The sequence below is a fragment of the Hetaerina americana genome, unplaced genomic scaffold (genome assembly GCF_022747635.1).
Source record: "Hetaerina americana unplaced genomic scaffold, ioHetAmer1.1.p SCAF_8, whole genome shotgun sequence".
In the NCBI taxonomy this organism is placed as follows: domain Eukaryota; kingdom Metazoa; phylum Arthropoda; class Insecta; order Odonata; family Calopterygidae; genus Hetaerina; species Hetaerina americana.
Genome location: NW_027287427.1, coordinates 21,464,297 through 21,484,586, shown reverse-complemented (window position 1 = coordinate 21,484,586; position 20,290 = coordinate 21,464,297). Strand labels below are relative to the sequence as shown.

Genomic DNA, 20,290 nt, shown 5'->3' with positions numbered 1-20,290 from the left:
ACAAAAATTACTGAAATTGATTCTAAAATGGGGAAAATTGGAGAAAATATGTGATTTTTCAAACAATTTCAGAGAATACCTCCGATTAAGCCCGAGATTCCCCACGGCTGGTGAAAAATTGTTCCTCGGGAAGAAGGATCAGTGAAAGAGGGGTTGGCCAGCGTCGTTGAAGTGCGTCATTCTCTTTTCCTTCCTTCATGGAAGGAAGGAGCATAGTGTGATGAGACGCGTGGTTCCCCGGAAGCACCCGCCCGGTCCACACAGCCCGCATGCATATCCCATAAGCGTTTCCACAGTCCAGAGAGGAACTCCTGCAGTGCAGTGATCCCTTATGTGGCGATGGGAATCCAACCTGACTCATTTTCCCCCTGACGAAGGGATGGAAAAGTGTGCCGGGTGCTCTCATCGCTCACCCCTTGTGGAGTCTATTCCATCCCACGCCATCCCCCACCCACCCACCCACCCACCCACCCACGCACACACTCCGCCCCATTGGAACTCGTCTCGGTGGGGAACAAAGGGGAATTGTGCAAAATGGGATGAGCGCGGGGGGGTGGGCCGGCGGAAGATCATTCACTCACCATTCAGACATCCGTTGGGTTTCGCCTTTCTTGACGACCCTCCACGCCGAAACCTCCTGTTGCACAACCTCTCGGGTTTACCTTCCCTCTTGCGGTCTCAGGAAGATGCGATGACGGGCTACTCTGCAGAGGGCCACGACGTGGAAGGGGAATCGTCTCAGCGGTCGATGACCGCCCTGGAGTCATAAGTACGTAGACTCTGCTTACTCAGGTGTCAACTCACTGCGAAGAAGGAATTTGGGCAGTTTCTAATGTTAGTAATGAGGGAAGGAAAGATGAGATGAATGTTTGTAATTCTTGTGACTTTAAAATCGCAAAAAAAGTTAAAACGTTAAAATCAATTTTAAATTTCGTTTCAATCACATTCTCTGATCGCAATATACACTTTCATCAATTATGATATGAGACCACGAGAAGAGTCTTCTCCTGGCTGGTCTTGTTTTTGAGTTGCGTATGTGCCACTCTAGACGATTTTAAAATATGTTGACGTGTTCTAAATATTCACCTTAGTTTTTAATTTGTCCAGATTATGAGGTGACTTCGCTTGAATTGGAAAATTAATTTTGATTCGTGTACTACTTCTAGGAAGCTATATTTTAAGGAACAAACATTTTATGTTTGATACAATGCAAAATTATTTGAATTTACGTTCCGCATGCATCAGGAAGATGAATTTTCTACGAGAATAATTTAATGGAAGAAAATTCGGGCATGCTTTTTTTTACAAACTTATTGTCTTAAGCACTCAAGGGTTGATGAAGGTAAATCGAAAGAGAACGCGTTTATCGACCATAGTAAGCCAACTGAATTTTGGATTTGATAGGAAAGAGTAGAGCGGTCCTCGGTCTAACCGTGACCTCTCCAGGGACGTGAATTATCAGATTCGGCTAAAGGGAAATTGTTCCTTTCCCTGTGCGAACAATAGTTTTCTGTAAGGGATGGGAAAATTTGACGGCCCTAAGATTTCCACTGCTTGAATTCCAGTTGAAGCTGAGTGAAGAAATTGCTCTGGATCTGAATCTGGTACACTGCAGTGAGTCGCACGCTACACCCGTGCCTTGCGAGTTTACTACTAAATACATCCAGGATTTTAGGAGAAATTATCCGTGGAAAAAAGGGCATGAAATTGGTATTTTCCGAGTATTAATTATAAGGATGTCTTGATAGCAATGATATTGAAAATGTATTATTAGCCCCATTGTACTGTGGTAGGAGAGATCATATCAATAAAATTAGAGATATTAAGTGTAGAACAGATTTATAAGGAGTCATTTTTCCCACCAACGATAAGGGATCAAAATAACGTTGTCCGAATTCGATTAGAGGGAAGGGTGTTTTGGGACAAGGGTAGTCTGGTGTATAATCACTCCCAACTCAACACCCTTACGGTAGTTTGTATGATAGTATATTTATCCAAAAAATCCCAACTCCATAACGCATTGGGAAAACCCTGTTGGCCTCATAATTCTAACCTATCCTCCCACCTCTCCCACCCCGTGCCACAATGTCTTACGACTGTTTGCGGGGTAGTGTGGATATGTGCCGTTATTTCGGTAAAATTTAAATTAACGAATTGTCTAAGCGTACCAGTAGGAGAGTTTTGGACAGCATGGTCCGTAAACGTAAAATTGAGTCCTCCCATAGGGTTTCATCGACGTCCGAGCTTCATTCCTTCGAAGGTGAAGGACCTTTTCGTTCAACTTAAAATCGCGGTGCATCTCAGGGATCTCTCCTCAAGCATAGACCGCCCTTTGGTGCAAGGGATGAAGAGGACCATGGAAGGTATCCTTGGCCTTGAAGTGAGTTGGAGTTCGCCGACCCCCAATACGCAAAAGGGTGGAAACCTGAGTCCACTCGCAGAATCTGAACTTTCCCACAATCCCGTACCGGCCCACCTATCCTCGCCCCTCCCGACCTTTCTCCTTCCTCTATCTGGATCGCCTTGCTCCGGAGGTGGAAAATGGATTTTTTGAAATGGGTTCTTCCTCCCTCTCCTTTTCACCTGAAAGGGTCTTCGCTCCTTGGAAAACAGGACGAAAGGGTCGACGAACCCCCGGACGGAGGGGTTGGTGGAAAAAAGGTATTCGAAGGGGATTTTCGCGTCGCTCCAGATAAGATAATCGCCTTGCGCAAGTGGTCACTCCGCGCCCGACCCCATTGTCACGCCACCCGGCACAGCACGGAGGAGCCAAAAGGATTTCAACGATAGGGCGAAGGTGGAGGAGACTCACTCTTTTTAAGTGCTACAAGAAATATGCCTCCTTTCAAATGAAGGCGGAGTACTCCGTCCAAGACCATCATCGATCAGAGCTTGGGAAAGAGAATCATCGATAGGTAAACAAATGTGACGCGAACGGCGTCAGACGTATTGGTTTCGTGTGTTGATCAAACACCGGCTAAATTGATGAATCTCTCATTATAATTTCATACAGGATTAAATTGAGATAAATCACTTCCTATATGCAATAATGAGGTCGAACGATGGATATAAAATATAGCTTAAACGTTAAAATTGTTAACTAAAGCTAAAATAGCTAAAGTTGTTCTCAGGATAATCAACAAAAGGATAGAGAGTAGGGCAAATGATTACTTAGGGGATGATGGGTTTAGGAAGAGAAGAGGTACGCGTGATGCCATTGTAGTAATGACATCATTAATCGAGAGGAATATTTGCCTGAAAGACTCTCCATTCTCGGGATGTCACCGCGTAGGTTGTTTTTCTGACAACAGTTTCGCCCGTGTTTCAACGAGCGTCTTCAGGTCGAAGTGACTTGAAGACTCCTTCGACCTGAAGACGCTCGTTGAAACACGGGCGAAACTGTTGTCAGAAAAACAACCTACACGGTGACATCCCGAGAATGGAGAGTCTTTCATTTGAATGCCGCGAAAATCTACGATCCCATATGGAATATTTGCCTGTTTCGTAGATTACGAAAAAGCATTTGATAGAGTGAATTGGGAAAAACTAATGAGTATATTGCAGGATATGGGAATAGAATGAAGAGAAAAGAGGCTAATCCGAAATCTGTACATGTCTCAGATTGCTCAGGTGCGAGTGGGGAACGGGGAGTCCGGATGGGCAGTGTTAGGAAGAGGTGTAAGGCAGGGTTACCCATTATCACCGTTCCTGTTCAACCTATATGCAGAGGAAATGATTAAAGAGGCATGGGAAGAACTGGAGGTAGGAATGAAAGTGGGCGGGGAATTCGTAAAATCATTTAGGTTTGCTGATGACCAAGCTCTTCGACCTGAAGACGCTGAATGCAACTTCGGCGAAACTGTTGTCTGAATCAAACAACGACGCGGTGAAACCTGACAATGCAGAATACTTCAAACCACCGCGGCGAAAACTTACGCAGCCATATACTTTAGTTTGTCAGTCAGCCAAGGGGCTGCAAGCTTAGCTTAGTGATTTGGAAATTCAGTGCGACAGGTATGGGATGAGAATCAATATTAATAAAACAAAGGTTATGCGATTTTCTAGAAAGAAAAAGGCTAAGCTTAACATTAAAGTAGGAGGGCAAAAACTAGAGCAGGTGGAACAGTTTACGTATCTCGGTAGTGTTTTGGACCAACACGGTCAAAGTAGTAGGGACGTAAGGAGAAGAATTGCGCTAGGCAAAGAGGCTTTCACAAGGAGGAGGGAGTTGATGAGAGGGACGTTGAGTAAGGATATAAAGAAAAGATTCGTAAAAACTTTGATATGGAGCGTAGCTATGTACGGCGCTGAAACGTGGTCATTGGAGCAGGAGGATAGACGTAGACTGGAGGCTTTTTAAATGTGGGTGTGGAGAAGAATGGAGAAGGTGAAATGGACCGAGAAGAAAACAAATGAGGAAGTACTTGGTATGGTGGGCAAAGAGAGGGGTTTGTTGGGGGCAATCCTATGGAGGCAGGAAAAGTGGATGAAGGGGGTATTGGCCGGCAGTGGGATGTTGAAGACTGTAATAGAGGGGAGGATGTTAGGCAAATGAGGAAAGGGAAGGAACAGGATAGGGATGTTGGACGGGATGAAGGGAGGAAGAAAGTACTCAGAGATGAAGAGGGACCTGATGTAGAGTAGGATGTTGTGTTTTGCTAGGGGTCACTAATTATTTAATTAGTAATTATGTCCATCCAAAAACCTACCTTAACCGGTAGATTACCTAATAATATATATATATATATATATATATATATATATATATATATATATATATATATATATATATAATATATACTTATATAATATACACACAGATACATACACATGAACACACACTACCCCGGAAGCCGTCGTAAGGCGGTTTAGCAGGGGTTGTTAGGTTACCAGTAATTCTACTCATACTACTACCAATTACACATGTCACTCCGTGTTCCATGGAAAGGGCAAGTGGAAGGGGGTCAACTGGACACCATTCATGCAAGATCCGTTGCGCAATTGACGAATATTATCTGTTAGTAACTACTCCACCGACTGCATCTATTTACATCTACATATTACCTCGCTAGCCGCCTCAAGGGCATATGGTGGGGGATGTTAGCTCGTCAGTCATGCATGAAAAATCGCAATCATGAAACCTCTACATAAAAATCAGTTTAATCATGCACTGGATTATAGTTAATCACACGAAATCATCCTAAGGAGACAAATAAGGAAACTCATTATAAGGGCTAACATGCAACTAAGTCACTGTCAGGAGGCATTCCTCTCATGCAGTGCGGACACATAAAAAATGGATTAGATTTAACTCTTCATTTTCGATTTTGGGTTACGCCTCTTGACACCCCCTCAGTTTTGCTCAAGCTGCGTGGATTTTTGGGTGCCAAGTATTTCTGGGAAACCACAGGGGGGGAGGAAGAAAGGAACTGGTTCGCTTAACGTGACTGTATGTGAATTCCTCACGCCGCTGTACTTATGATTGGGTGAGCTCTATCATTTCCTACCAGACCGAACTTCGGGTTGGCTACTTTAGTGTTTGGATCAATCTTTCAGTGGGTAAGAAGCGGCCAGAAACCTCGCTGCAGAAAGCACCTTCCTATCCTTCCTCAGATCCAAAATCAACCGCATATATTGACGGTGAATAGTATTTGACCCTCCTCCTGCCCCACGGTTGCTGGCGGCTCGCACAGCCAGAACGCAAGGCCTTTGTCATGTGTGAGGTGAGTTTCTTGGGATCCAACCACGTGCAAAATTTCAATGAACCTTGAAGACCCTGTTTTGAAGAAAACGTCCCATTGAGCATTTTTCAGGATTTATTCTCTGTTTCCCTGCACCCACCGTTCCCACTTCCCCCATCCACCACACACACCCTTCTGTTCACTATTCAAACACTTTTCCGTTCCCTGTGTCAATTTTTCCGACTTCGGCGAGCGTCGTGCGCCAATGAAAACAACCCTTCCGACCAGATGAATTATCGATTCCCCGGGGAGCATCCCCGCGTGCGGGGGCGGGGTCGCCGGAAATTCCATCGCGCGCCACTTCTCCCACGAACGGAGGGTGCAGACAATACGGGGAATGCGGGGAGGGGGGGAGAAAGAGGAGATGCGGTGCTGTGTGGGGTTGAACTCTCGTTTCACGCTTGCAAATGTGTATATTATTAACAGGAGTCCACCGGTCAACGTATGCTGTTGAATGTTGTGGCCAAGCACTGTTACCCGTAACAATCCTTACTGAATACTCCAACAGCCTGCTTAACAATAAATGACTCCTGAACCTTAAATATGCCGCCATAAAATACACTAAATCATTCACCAGCTCATGAGCGACAAATAATTGTCCCTGGAAGGAATATGAAAAAGAGATACGAAATACGAAAAACACAAGTGTGACAGGTCTCTTAGGGGATTTAGGCTGGGAACCACTTGAAGTGCGGAGAGAACAAGCGAGGCTTAGACTTTTACAAAGGTTCAGAACAAACGAGTTTAAATATGACACTGAAGGAATTATAATGGCCCCACACTACTTAGGTAGATCAGACCACAAAGATAAACTAAGGGAGATAGATTCCAAGACAGATAGGTACAAATACTCATTCTTTCCCCGAACAATCAGTAATCATAATAGCAAGAAACCGAAGTCACTTTAGAAATATTAAAAACTTTGAATTTACAAGTCGGAACAAAATTAAACACTATAGAGATGTTAGGTATACTTTCAGGTGCATGTGTATGTTAGTTGGTAGTTTGAGTGTTTGCATGTGTGTGGGGTGTAAGTGTTCATGCATGAATGTATGCCATGTTTTTTTTTTTTTTTTTTTTTTTTTTTATATATGATTTTGTCGTTATTGCATGCGATTTTTTTTTTTTATTATTTTTCTTTTCTAAATTATGGGTGGTGTCCTAGCACCCCCCGCCACACGCCCTTGCGGCGGCTTGCGGGGTATTGAGTAGATGTAGATGTAGAATATAAAAACGAAGAAAGTCCCAGGTCTGGCATAAATCCCTCCAGAATATTTAGAGAACTCGCTGAAGACATCGCCTCTATTTTTAAAAGTTCTTTAGTAGTCAACAGATGAAGGCTCAGTGCCTGTGGCGGCTTGCGGGGTATTGTTTACTTGTAGAATATACCCCGCAAGGACGTGTGGCGGTGGACGAAAGGACACCAACTATAAGCAATATATATATATATATATATATATATATATATATATATATATATATATATATATATATATATATATATGAGGAAGGCAACGGGAAACCACCTCAATTATCATTCCCTAGAAAAATATGATGGACAATAGAGATATTTTGAGTCCTGGCAACCACGGGGCTCGGCCCAATCGGCCGTGTGTCGTGCCCGGCAGCGGGGGAGGCAAGGCTTCCGCGGTCGTCATCCCACGAAACCCTTGCAAGGGAAAACCAGCAGCAGCAGGACAGAAGACGCAGGAGAAGACAAAATTAGTTAGAATAGGAACGTGGAATGTTAGGACAATGATGAGGACAGGGAAATTGGAGAATGTTAAGCGAGAGATGGAAAGGGGAAATATAGATATTTTAGGTCTATGCGAGGTGAGATGGAAAGATAGCGGGGATTACTGGAGTGATAAGTATAGAATAATATACAGCGGTGGGGACGAGAGCCAACGAGGGGTTGCCATAGTATTAAATGAAGAGGTAGGAAGAAGCGTAGTCAACATAGAGCAGGTAACGGATAGAATACTACTAGTGGAGATAAAAGCAGAACCGACGAACTTAGTTATTATTCAGGTATACATGCCACCGAGCAACCATAAGGAAGAAGAGGTCGATAAGATATACGATCAGTTAGAGGACATGATCGCGTGTGTTCCTGCAGGGAAACATTTGATAGTGATGGGGGATTGGAATGCGACGGTAGGCGAAGGAAGAGATGGTGATGAGGTGGGCGACTACGGTTTGGGCACGAGGAATGACCGCGGGGAGAGAGCAGTTGAGTTCTGCAGGAGACAGGGGTTAGTCATCACCAACACTTGGTTTAGACACCACAAAAGACGCAGGTATACATGGAAAATGCCAGGTGACTCAGGAAGATATCAGCTAGATTATATCCTGGTTAGACACAGGTTTAGGAATAGTGTGATAAATTCCCACAGCTTTCCGGGAGCGGATGCGGACTCAGACCACAATTTAGTTGTTATGAAATGTAGCGTACGTTTCAAAAAGATAAGGCAGGGGCGGCGAGTTAGAAAATGGAATGTAGAAGCATTAAATGGGTTGAAAAGGAAGGAATACAAACAGGCGGTAGAGAAAATCATGGAGGATGGTAAAGGGCTTATTACTATCGAAGAAAAATGGGAAATGATCAAAAAAGGGTTGTCTAAAGCCGCAAAAGACACTATTGGAACCGTTTACGCTAAAAGGACTAGGAAACCATGGATCACGGATGAGATGATTACAAAGATGGATGAGCGGCGAAAATGGAAGAATATAAATACAGAATTAGGCAAAATGAAGTACAAAGAATTGAACAATAAATTGAGGCGGGCAACAAATAAGGCAAAAGACGCATGGTGGAAGACGCAGTGCGAGGATATGGAAAGTCTCCAGAGGAAGGGTGAAATCGGTGCGCTGTACAGCAAAGTTAAATCGTTATCGGGAAGTAAGAAAGGAAGAGCTATGCTAACAGTTAGCGATAAGGCGGGTAAGGTAATAGTTGACGCAGGAAAGATCCAAGAGAGATGGAAGGAGTATATAGAAGAACTGTATAGTAAAGAACTCAGACCTACAAAGTTAGACATTGAAAAAGAAAATGACGTAGAGGAAGACAGCTTAGGTCCAGGCATACTAGACAATGAGATAGAAAGGGCATTAAGGGAGATGAAACTAAAAAAGGCCGTGGGGGTAGATAACATTCCCGTGGAACTGTTAAAATGCTTAGGGAAATGTGGGAGGAAGAGGCTATATGGGCTGATCCGTAGCATTTATGAGGAGGGAATCTGGCCGGAAGACTTTGTGAGAGCAGTTTTAGTTCCGATTCCGAAAAAGGTAAAGGCCACGTCATGTGAGGACTATAGGACAATTAGTTTGATATCCCACGCAGCTAAAGTTGTTCTCAGGATCATAAACAAAAGGATAGAGAGTAGGGCAAATGATTACTTAGGGGATGATCAGTTTGGGTTTAGGAAGGGGAGAGGTACGCGTGATGCCATTGCAGTAATGAGATTATTAATCGAGAGGAATATAGAACACAACCAGGAGGTATTTGCCTGTTTCGTAGATTTCGAAAAAGCGTTTGATAGAGTGAATTGGGAAAAACTAATGAGTATTCTGCAGAAAATAGGAATAGATTGGAGGGAAAGGAGGCTAATCCGCAACCTGTACATGTCTCAGACTGCTCAGGTGCGGGTGGGAAACGGGGAGACAGGATGGGCAGTGTTAGGAAGGGGTGTAAGGCAGGGTTGCCCATTATCACCGTTGCTGTTCAACCTGTATGCAGAGGAAATGATCAAAGAGGCATGGGAAGAACTAGAGGTAGGAATGAAAGTGGGCGGGGAATTCGTAAAATCAGTTAGGTTTGCTGATGACCAAGCTTTAGTTTGTCAGTCAGCCAAGGGGCTGCAAGCATTGCTGAGTGAATTGGAAATTCAGTGCGACAGGTATGGGATGAGAATCAACATTAATAAAACAAAGGTTATGCGATTTTCTAGAAAGAAAAAGGGCAAGCTTAACATTAAAATAGGAGGGCAAAAACTAGAGCAGGTAGAACAGTTTACGTATCTCGGTAGTGTTTTGGACCAACACGGTCAAAGTAGTAGGGACGTAAGGAGAAGAATTGCGCTAGGCAAAGAGGCTTTCACGAGGAGGAGGGAGTTGATGACGGGGACTTTGAGTAAGGATGTTAAGAAAAGACTCGTAAAAACTTTGATATGGAGCGTAGCTATGTACGGCGCGGAAACGTGGTCATTGAAGCAGGAGGATAGACGTAGACTGGAGGCTTTTGAAATGTGGGTGTGGAGAAGAATGGAGAAGGTGAAATGGACAGAGAAGAAAACAAATGAGGAAGTACTTGGTATGGTGGGCGAAGAGAGGGGTTTGTTGGGAGCAATCCTATGGAGGCAGGAAAAGTGGATGAAGGGGGTGTTGACCGGCAGTGGGATGTTGAAGACTGTGATAGAGGGTAGAATGTTGGGCAAAAGAGGAAAGGGAAGGAACAGGATAGGGATGTTGGACGGGATGAAGGGCGGAAGAAAGTACTCAGAGATGAAGAGGGACCTGGTGTAGAGTAGAATTTAGGGTTGTGTTTTGTTAGTAGCCACAAAATATTTGTTTGGTAGTTGTGTCCATCGAAAAACCTACCTTAACCGGTAGATTACCTTAAAAAAATATATATATATATATACAGACAAAAACACACAGAAACACAAAAAAGAGACTTGCTATTTTTCGAATTTTCGGTGGTCGTGACCACCTTTATCAACTGCCAGTTCTGTTCCTCTATTCCTTGATAAAGGTGGTCACGACCACCGAAAATTCGAAAAACAGTGAGTCTCTTTTTTGTGTGTTTCTGTGTGTTTTTGTCTGTGTCCACTGGTGCTAAGTGTTATACATTATTATTCACGTCCGTGAGACTTTCAAAAAGTGTTATATATATATATATATATATATATATATATATATATATATATATATATATGTATATATATATATAATATTTATTTATTTATATATACATATATATACATATATATATACATATATATATATACACATATATATGTATATTCATATGTATACTAATGTATATAATCTTTGATTAAAACATTTATGCACAGAAACAGAGAAAGGACACTCACATATCTAGTTCACGTTTCGCCGGCACGGCCGTCATCTATTTACGCATATAGTGTAATAATTGAGTTTTACTTTATGTTTCCTTTAGTTAAATGTATTCAGGTGCTTGGATTGGATTATTTGATGATTTAACTCACGTTCCGTGCATCACTCCGATATGTGGTCTAAATCTTTAGATAATCGTACGTTATCAGCAGATGTCCTTATTTCTCTGCAAAACACTTCGTCGTTTGGTAGAAAACTAATATTGCTGGTTAGGCAAAAACTTTTTTAGTTAATATATATCTCAATAGTGTATATCAAGAAAGGTAGGGGATACACTTACTGACCGCTTCCCTTAACCCCGCCCAACAGCATATTCCCTTTCCCTCCTTTTACCCCGCTTATCCTACATGAGTACTCCCCTCGGTCATAGTCTTCCACATTCTGTTGCCTCTCACTATCCACTTAATTCACTTTACCTGCCTTTTCTTCTAACAACCTTCTTTTCCCCCCTACCATACCCAGCCCACCTCTTTTTACTTCCCTTCCGTCCGTCCATTTCAACGTTCCCATCCACCTCCACACCCACTTCTCAATTGGCTCCAATATGCGCTCATTGTCTTGCCTCATAGACTAAGATTCAGAGTGATAGTAATACTCCGTTCCAGATGATAGATTTCACTTCTCTACTTAATGTCCCTGCCATCAACTTCCTCTTTGGTATAGTACATTTATTGTTTCCTTCCCTGCTGTCATCCTTCTTCAAATGAGCACGAAAGGCCGGGGGAAACACCACACAACCTTTTTGCCAATCCCACCAAACCCCTCATTCTTCCCTTATCCCTTTACGCTCTATTATTGCGCTTGCGCGGCGCAAGGAGGCAAGTTTTTGCGAAAAAGGGTAAGGAATTTCCTCCTTTCACCTTTAACTCCTCTCCCTCCCTTCCACCCCGAACAAACTTCGCCATTCCCCTTAAAGAACGGGGGGCAAAGAGAAGAAAGGGTTCTTTCACCCCTTTGGGCCAAAAGGGTGTTTGGGGGGGATGGAAGGGGAAGTACTGGTGGTGGGCGAAGACGAGTTGCGGACCGCTAAAAGAAAACGCGTAGAAGGGCGGGATCTAAATGGAATGAGCTTTCCAAGGGGGGCGGGAACACTATGAAACCTCCCTCTAACTGGTCATCGACAGTCTTGCCAACATTAGAGAATTTTTAACAGAGATAACTGATATTACTTTTTAAACTTTAAGGATGTAAATTTGGTCTCTTCGTTGTCGTGCTGCGTGCCAAAACTAATCTATTTATGACATAAAATTCATACTCTATCAGAAGGCAATATGCATGTAGTTCAGTTTTATTTATAAGGTGATTAAATTCATTTTGCTTGGAATTCAGTCTATGGGTTCACAATTATGTTTAGATATCAAAGTGCAAATTAACTTGGAAATATAGAACGTGCTTTTGAAACTGTTGCTAAATGTACTTCTGAGACACTTCGGTGTTCAAGTAAAATAGCTTCAAGTATTTCATTTTAAACATGTTTACACACACACACATATATACATATGTATATTTTATTATCATTATGTAATCTATCGGTTAAGGTAGGTTTTTGGATGGATACAGCTATCAAATAGATATTTTGTGACTCCTAACAAAACAAAATCCAGTAACCTAATCTACATCAGGTCCCTCTTCATTTCTGAGTACTTCCTTCCTCCCTTCATCCCGTCCAACATCCCAATCCTGTTCCTGCCCTTTCCTCGTTTGCCTAACATTCTCCCCTCTATTACGGTCTTCAACATCAACTTGCCGATCAATACCCCCTTCATCCACTTTTCCTGCCTCCATAGGATTTTACCCAACAAACCCCTCTCTTCGCCCACCATACCAAGTACTTCCCCATTTGTTATATTTATATATCTATGAGTATATTTTATGAGTGTTTATATATATATATATATATATATATATATATATATATATATATATATATATATATATATATATTCAAACACGAAATCCCGCCAAACGGCGAATAAATACTCATATATACAGAAACATATATAAGGAAAAGGGATAGGAACACGAATAAAGGACGAACACAATAGAGGTAGGGAAGGCGGATCGAACGAATATTTTTACTCTTGTGATCCGTTCGATTCCGCCTTCCCTACCTCTATTGTGTTCGTCCTTTATTCGTGTTCCTATCCCTTTTCCTTATATATGTTTCTGTATATATGAGTATATATATATATATATATATATATATATCCCCACCCCTTCTGTGTTCGTCATTAATATGTGCTCCTGTCCCTTTTCCTAATATCTATTTCCATGTGAATGAATATTTGTTCGCCATATGGCGGGTTTTGTGTTTGAATGAATGCAGGTACATATATATATATATATATATATATATATATATATATAAGCACCATTAAAACAGTAATCAACCCGAAGGTTGGTTTGATAGGTGATGGCAGAGGAGGGAGGGATGCTAAAATGGAGACACTGTAGCATTTATCGAAGGGGGTGTTGTGTTCGGAGGCGTGCTTTGGGATTGGTAGAATCCCATTAAGGGAGAATTCTGGAATGATGCCCGGTGGTTATTGATTACAATATTTAGGGGTGTGGTACACTGTCAGATATATAAGGCAAAGCATAGTTGGTACTTCAGAAGGTAAACTACATTGCTGTACAGTTAAGTACATGATGAGTAAAGAATTGGTGGGAGATAGTTAAAAAGCAGGTAGGAGAGAAATATTGTTGGGGTTTTGAAAACAGGACATGTTTGCATCTAGATTTATTGCAGAGCATGGGAGTGGCTTTGGGACGGGGCGGGGATTTAAGGAGTGGATTGGTTGATTTGAAGAGATATAAGAATTTGGTGGGGCGTTCTAAAGAATGGAGGGACATTTGGGAAAAAGGTTAGTGGTGGAGTAATGGTTTTTGAGGATAGTGTGGAGGTTTTTTGGAATTAAACTTAAGAGACTCAAGGCCAGGGAAGTATGTACTACAAATTGAAAGAGGGTGGGTTTCTGCAGTGGAGGAAGGTTTGGGAGTGTAAGCATTTCCTTGGATTCTTTTGTTTAGGAGGGATTCAGGATAACCTCGTTGGAAGATAGAATGGTGTAGATTTGAGAGGAATTTATCTCGTGGTTCGGGGCAGCTTATACTACCTTGATCAAAAATTTCCCGGAATTTATTCAGAAAATTAAAAATACATGTTTATTCATCTAAATCTATATTGTCCCCTTCAAAGTAATCCCCATCGACTGCAACACACTTATGCCAGCGCTTGATCCAATCCTCGAAACATTTTTTATATTCGGTTTTCGGTATGTCCATCAGTGCTTCCTGCGATTTTTCCATTACTTCCTCTCGGCTGCTAAAACGCGTTCCCCGTAATGGTTTTTTAACTCGATTGAACAGAAAGAAGTCACAGGGAGCCAAATCAGGTGAATTCGGTGGCTGTTGGATGGTATTTGTTGCATTTTTCGTCAAAAAATTACGAATAATGATAGCACTGTGCGACGGTGCGTTATCATGGTGCAAAATCCACGAGTTTTCTGCCCACATTTCTGGTCTCTTTCGGCGAATTGCTTCACGCAAACGTCTCATAACGCCCAAAAAATACTCTTTGTTTATTGTCTGGCCTTCTGGCAAAAATTCATGATGCACTACACCGTTGTAATCCATGAAAACCGTCAGCATTGCCTTCTTTTTTGACTGAAAACGACGTGGTTTTTTTGGTCTCGGCTCATTTGGTGAACGCCATTCACTTGCCTGATGTCTGGATTGCGTGTCGTACTCATAAACCCACGTCTCGTCTCCAGTAATGATCCTTTTGATGAATGTGGGATCGGATTCAGCCTCGCAAATCATGTCTTTTGCGACGTCAACACGGTCTCTTTTTTGCATGAAATTGAGGTCTTTTGGCACCAACTTTGCTGCTACACGACGGAAACCCAAATCATTAACCACAATGTCTTGGGCGGATCCATAGGCAATGTTCAAGTCCTCCGCTATTTCTCTGATGGTTAATTTGCGGTTATTGACCAACATTTCTTTTACTTTATCAATTTTTTCACCGACTTTCGATGTCGATGGTCTGCCACTGCGTTCATCATCTTCGATTGACTCACGACCACTTCTGAACCGCTCGTGCCACTGGTAAACGACCGTTTTTTTTAGAGAATCGTTGCCGAAACACTTTTCCAACATTTCCAACGTCCGTGCGCCACTAAATCCGTTTTTTACGCAAAATTTAATACAAGTTTGTTGTTGCAAATTTAAATCCATTTCTGCAATTGTAAAAAATCGCCAACACACACAGAGATAGATGTACTCTTGGCTACGTAACTTTTGCAAATGTCAAGTTATGACACTAAGATTTAAAGGGAATATCAACAACAGATGTACCAATTTAACAAAAAAACAGAACTCAAATCGGAACGATGGGAGCGCCACACGGTGGTTATTCCGGGAACTTTTTGATCAAGGTAGTATGTCCTCTTATGGACAGGGAATAAGGAATGGAGCATTTATTGTGTTTTGGGTGGCAACTGTTATAATGTAAGTATTTTTGTTTGATAGACGGTTTTATGTGTACAAAAAAATTCTACATAAGTCTGGAATTTTTGTCTATTAATGATACGTTGATACGTAGATGTAAATTTAGTATTGTAATTAATAAGCATTTTCTTCCCGTCTATGATTTGTGACACGGTCTAAGCAATTTCACCACACCTGCAGTTGGTGGCACTGCCTCCGCCCGGAATATTCGCCTCGAAACATCCCACGAAATTGAACACGAGGAAACCCTTTATCCCACCCCTCCCCCCACACCCTCGCTTCAGCATTCCCTCCTACGAGCAACCTGTTACCCTTTCTCGGAGGGAAAGAATCCTTGTTTACGCGAAAGGGTTTTCTCTCCCTCAACCCTCTTCCACTTACACACATCTCGCCCAACCCCTAGCGGCCCCCCGAGTGAGGTAAGCCCTTTTGCGACTCGGTTATGGCGTCCGCGGGAACAGGGGGGTGGCGGAAGGAGGGAGGAGATGGGGGAAGGGCAAGAGGTCACTGGCCTCCCTTACCCACCCCACTCTTCAGAAAATGGAAGAAAAGGGTGCGAGCGCGATGAAGAGCAAGGTTGGGTGGAGGCAGGGTTAGTGCGTGGTGGGAGGGGGTGGGGTGGGGTCTGGCGAGGGGTATTTTGTTGGAAGAGCGAGGAGGAGACGGAGGAACCCACAGGGCTTTTGTGGAGGCGGCAAAAGTGGAAGGGTGAAGGAGGAGATACTGATGGTGGGTTGGGGGGAGAGGAAAAAAAAGGCCTTTGGAACCTCGCGCTTTCTGCGGCGGTTTATTTTTGCGAGGAACCATCTCGGGGAAGGAGACTGGAGGAGGTGGGGGACGGGGGAGGTTAAAAGGCCCCTGTTTTCGGTGGATGCTCTCCCGGACGACGTTCCACTTCCCCCACCCCTATTCCCCCCCGCCTCTCGCGAGGGTTGTGCGTGAGGGTCGGGGTGAATGCGCCAAAAAGAACGGAGGGCGGAGAGGGTTTTGGCGAGTGGGGGTTGAACGGGAGTGGTGTGGGGTTTCGGGTCGTCCTCGTCTTACACGCACCCACGTGAAGGGGCGGAAGAGGTGGTGGATTGGTGCGGAAGACGTGGTGTGCGTGTGTTGGTGTGCATGTGCACATAATGGATCCTGTGCCACCCCCTTCGGTAAAAGGTCGTTGAACGAAGAACTCTCTCTCTCTCGCATGCGAGACGTCGTGCAAGTGGACTCTCCTCTCGTCCGGACCCTGAGAGGAAAGAAAGGAGACCGGTGAGGGGGGGGGGAGGAAACGGACTTTCCTCTGCACAGAAACAGAGAGGAAGCTAGGGTGGCGGGGAAGAAAGTGGTCCTTAATCCCCATCAAAGAGCACGAGATTCTCTTTTCAGTATCCTTGAACGGCAGAGAGTAGCAAGTTCATGGAGTATAGGGATTACACGGAGATTCTTTTCCCCCTTACCTTTGGTGCATGCCCAAGAATGCGTGGACGTACAATGGACCTTAAGAATTTCTGGACCCGTTACAAACGTTCTTCTTCTTGGGGTCTTAGAAAGGGTGAGCTGGGTTCCCTATCTTGATGAATGCAGTTCGTTTGCAAGAGGATGAAAGAATGCAAGTCCGTCCGAGCGAGATATCTACAACTACGAAGAATGCTCCACCGGTTCCCTCAGCACGTGTTGTCTGCGAGTATTTTTTTCATACTATATCCAAACAACTTCCAACTGAGAACTCTTCCTGTAACCCGTGGAGTTTTTTCTTGGCATTTTATAGTGATGAGCCGAAATTATTTGATTACTTGCTCTTCCTTAAGCGACAGATTTTCTGGAGAAATAGTTCATTTTGGATGTTCTGAATCTCTTATTGGCCGTGCAGTTAAAAAAATGTATAATTGCTCTGAGTGAAGAAAGCAAAATCGATGAGTAAAGTTAGGATTGTTAAAAAGTGCATTACCAACTGAAAGTTTACAGCATCAATGAAGATAACTTTATCTACATCTACATCTACATAATACCCCGCAAGCCGCCGCAAGGGCGTGTGGCGGGGGGTGTTAGGTCACCAACCCTAAAAAGGAAAAATACCACATGCCAAAAAAAAAAACAACACGGAAAATTACACCCACAGTAGCGCACACACTCATGCAAAAATCCCTTCATCCAATACTCATGCAAACACATATACCGCAAAACAACTAAAAAACTGCACCCCATGATGCAGCACGAAAGCCATCCTACAACACGGAAGCCAGGACACAACAAGCAAGAAATTGAAACACCACATGAAAATGCACCACGAAACACTCTGCCCCCAAAGAGTCTCTAAAAGGCAGGGAATGCGACCCAACGTTGAACGTTGCAGGTAGCAGGAATTTGCCCCCGCGGATCGAAGCATAAGGAATGGAGGCTACCGATATTCAAATCGGATATAATGAAGTATTGGAATATGGAGTTTTAATTACCGGTAATTTCGCTGATAGCTGCTGGTTAAACATTCTTTGGTACATACCCTCGTAGTGACCTGCAGGGTGTGATGCAAGTGAAAAAGTGTTTCGCAATTCTTTTGTGGCTCCCCTGGTTTTTCTTTTCCAAATACTTGCCGTAATTTCTAATCGTAGAATAACTAATTTAAAATTAATCTCTCTTTTATATTTTTCCGAAACCCTTAAAATGAAGCCAATTTTTTCTTCATTTCGAATTTTTATGCTCTTACTTAAACTAAATAGCATAATTCAATTATAATTATACATGTATACACCCAGAGCTCATCGCAGGGAGCTGCACGGGCCCCAAACGTTATAGCGGCAATATTAATAAGGAAAAAACGATGCCATTCAAGAATTGGCAATATTTTGAAGTACATGTCTTTGATTTGCAATGATCTTACACTTCCTTACTATCATCTTTTCAGAGGGGAGTGATATGACGTGATTTCCGGCAGCGGGGACTTCTAGTTCACTGTCAAGACCTTTGGAATGTGCTTTAAAAGTAAGTGTCAATGTCTTTAGCACTTTTGTAAGTATTTTATCGGATATTTCGTGCGACCATCTATATTTTGATTTTCCGAAGTTGCACGGGTAATGAATTTTTTGTGATATTGTTATAATACTCCTTTGTATATTCTTCATTTACTCTGATACGCTTACGTTTTCATTGCAGACATTGGGATAAATTGGCTTTTAAATGTTAACATACATCATGATTCTTCATTTACTCTGATATGTTTACGTTTTCATTGCAGACAATGGGATAAATTGGCTTTTAAATGTTAACATTCTTACATGTCATGCTACAATCTCCACTTCTCTCTCTCTCTCTTTCAAATGAATCCCTTAAATATTATCTTTTATTCTTCGAGATATCTATAAACTGCAATCCTGCTCGCCAACATTGTTTTTATTTTCACAAAAGAAAAGAATACACGTATATTCCGCTCCAATTTTGAGGGTGTGATTATTTTTAATATGCTACTCTCAAATGTGTGTCGGAGTAAGTATACATCACGTCCTGAAGGGTGAGATGAGAATGGGCTCTCAAGGTTTGGGGCCACTTGATTCACGAATACAGATATTTAGAATGCTACAGAGGAGATGAGTTTTCTTGCGACACCCGGAGAATTACGAGTATTATGGCACCAAATGATATTGATAGATTCGATGACTGCGATGAAATAAAGCGGATAATCACCGCCACGGATATATTCAAGTATTCTACATCTAAATCTTCATAATACCCCGCAAGCCGCCGCAAGGGTGGGTGGCAGGGGGTGTTAGGTTACCATTCGTAAAAGAGAATGAACCCACATGCAAAACCAACATATTCATGCAAACCTACACCCATAGAAGCCTATATATTAATGCAAAAACCTTCTCAACACACACGCATGTACGAGTGGTTCTGCCCAGCAAGTTACGTGTGGTTTTTATCTACATTGACATAAGTACCAACGCAAAGATAACAAGACTTTTGACTTGCAATATAAGCGAGTTGATAGTAACAAGTCGATGTCCATTTTTATACCCTATTGACGGTAAACTTTATATTTCTATCTAGTTCAATACATTTGTTAATCCTCTTGATTTAACTTCGTTTGTTTATTAACCGACGTCCGAAAAATCGGGAAAACACAACCAAGTATTATTAAACATCAAAATGCCCCCATTAGCCGATTGCTCCAACTGGGCTTCGTGCAAAGGGTGGTTGTTGTGGACTTTTCAGAAAAGTTGATCTTAAGAAAAAAAATAATGGCCGTTTAATCCTCTTAGCTAGCACAAAAGTTTTGTTGCAGCTTTTAAAATTGCTGCAAGTTTTGCCGATGAATTTTTAAATCGGAAAATGAAATTTTTTCAACCGCTCCACGGCTTGCCTATTTTTCCGCGAGTGTTGACCAATGAAATTAAGTGCAAAAAATGTGGAACGCTTCACGATTTTGCGTGTCATCCTTGCGCAGGGGCCATGCTAATCTTCTCTGTATCGTTCCAATTTTAGTATATGTACCGCCGAAGCGAGTACAAATGACGAGAATGTGGATATTAGTAATATATAACCTATATCTTTGGGAATTTAGTGTTTGCGAGAATTAAGTTTTAGAGACTAGTGGACAATATAATAATTATATTTTTAGATATTCATTATAATCGTTACTAGGATTAAATAGATTACTTTTAGGTTATGTACTTTAAATTACATGTTTATCGACGATTTTGCAGTAAAAGTAGAATTGTACTACTTCCTGGTTTCGGACGGTGAGCTAACGGGTAATGTAGCTATTCAGGCACACGTTCGCGAATTGCGGTTTAAAATACGCAACTAATGCAAACTAGGAAGTGCGATTCATGGAAGAAAGCAGCACGTACCACGTATTCCGAGCTCCCGAAATCTAACGCAATAATGATGTGTATTTAATTTCGCTTTCGTTGCAA

General features: G+C 42.4%; 1 non-coding gene across 1 annotated transcript; it reads right to left on the bottom strand.

Annotated features, from left to right (window-relative positions):
* Window positions 1-19,773: 19,773 nt before the first annotated feature.
* LOC139698199 (U6 spliceosomal RNA) lies at window positions 19,774-19,880 on the bottom strand. Its single transcript, XR_011702877.1, has one exon. It is a non-coding gene; the product is annotated as a U6 spliceosomal RNA (small nuclear RNA).
* Between the last annotated feature and the right edge of the window lie 410 nt (window positions 19,881-20,290).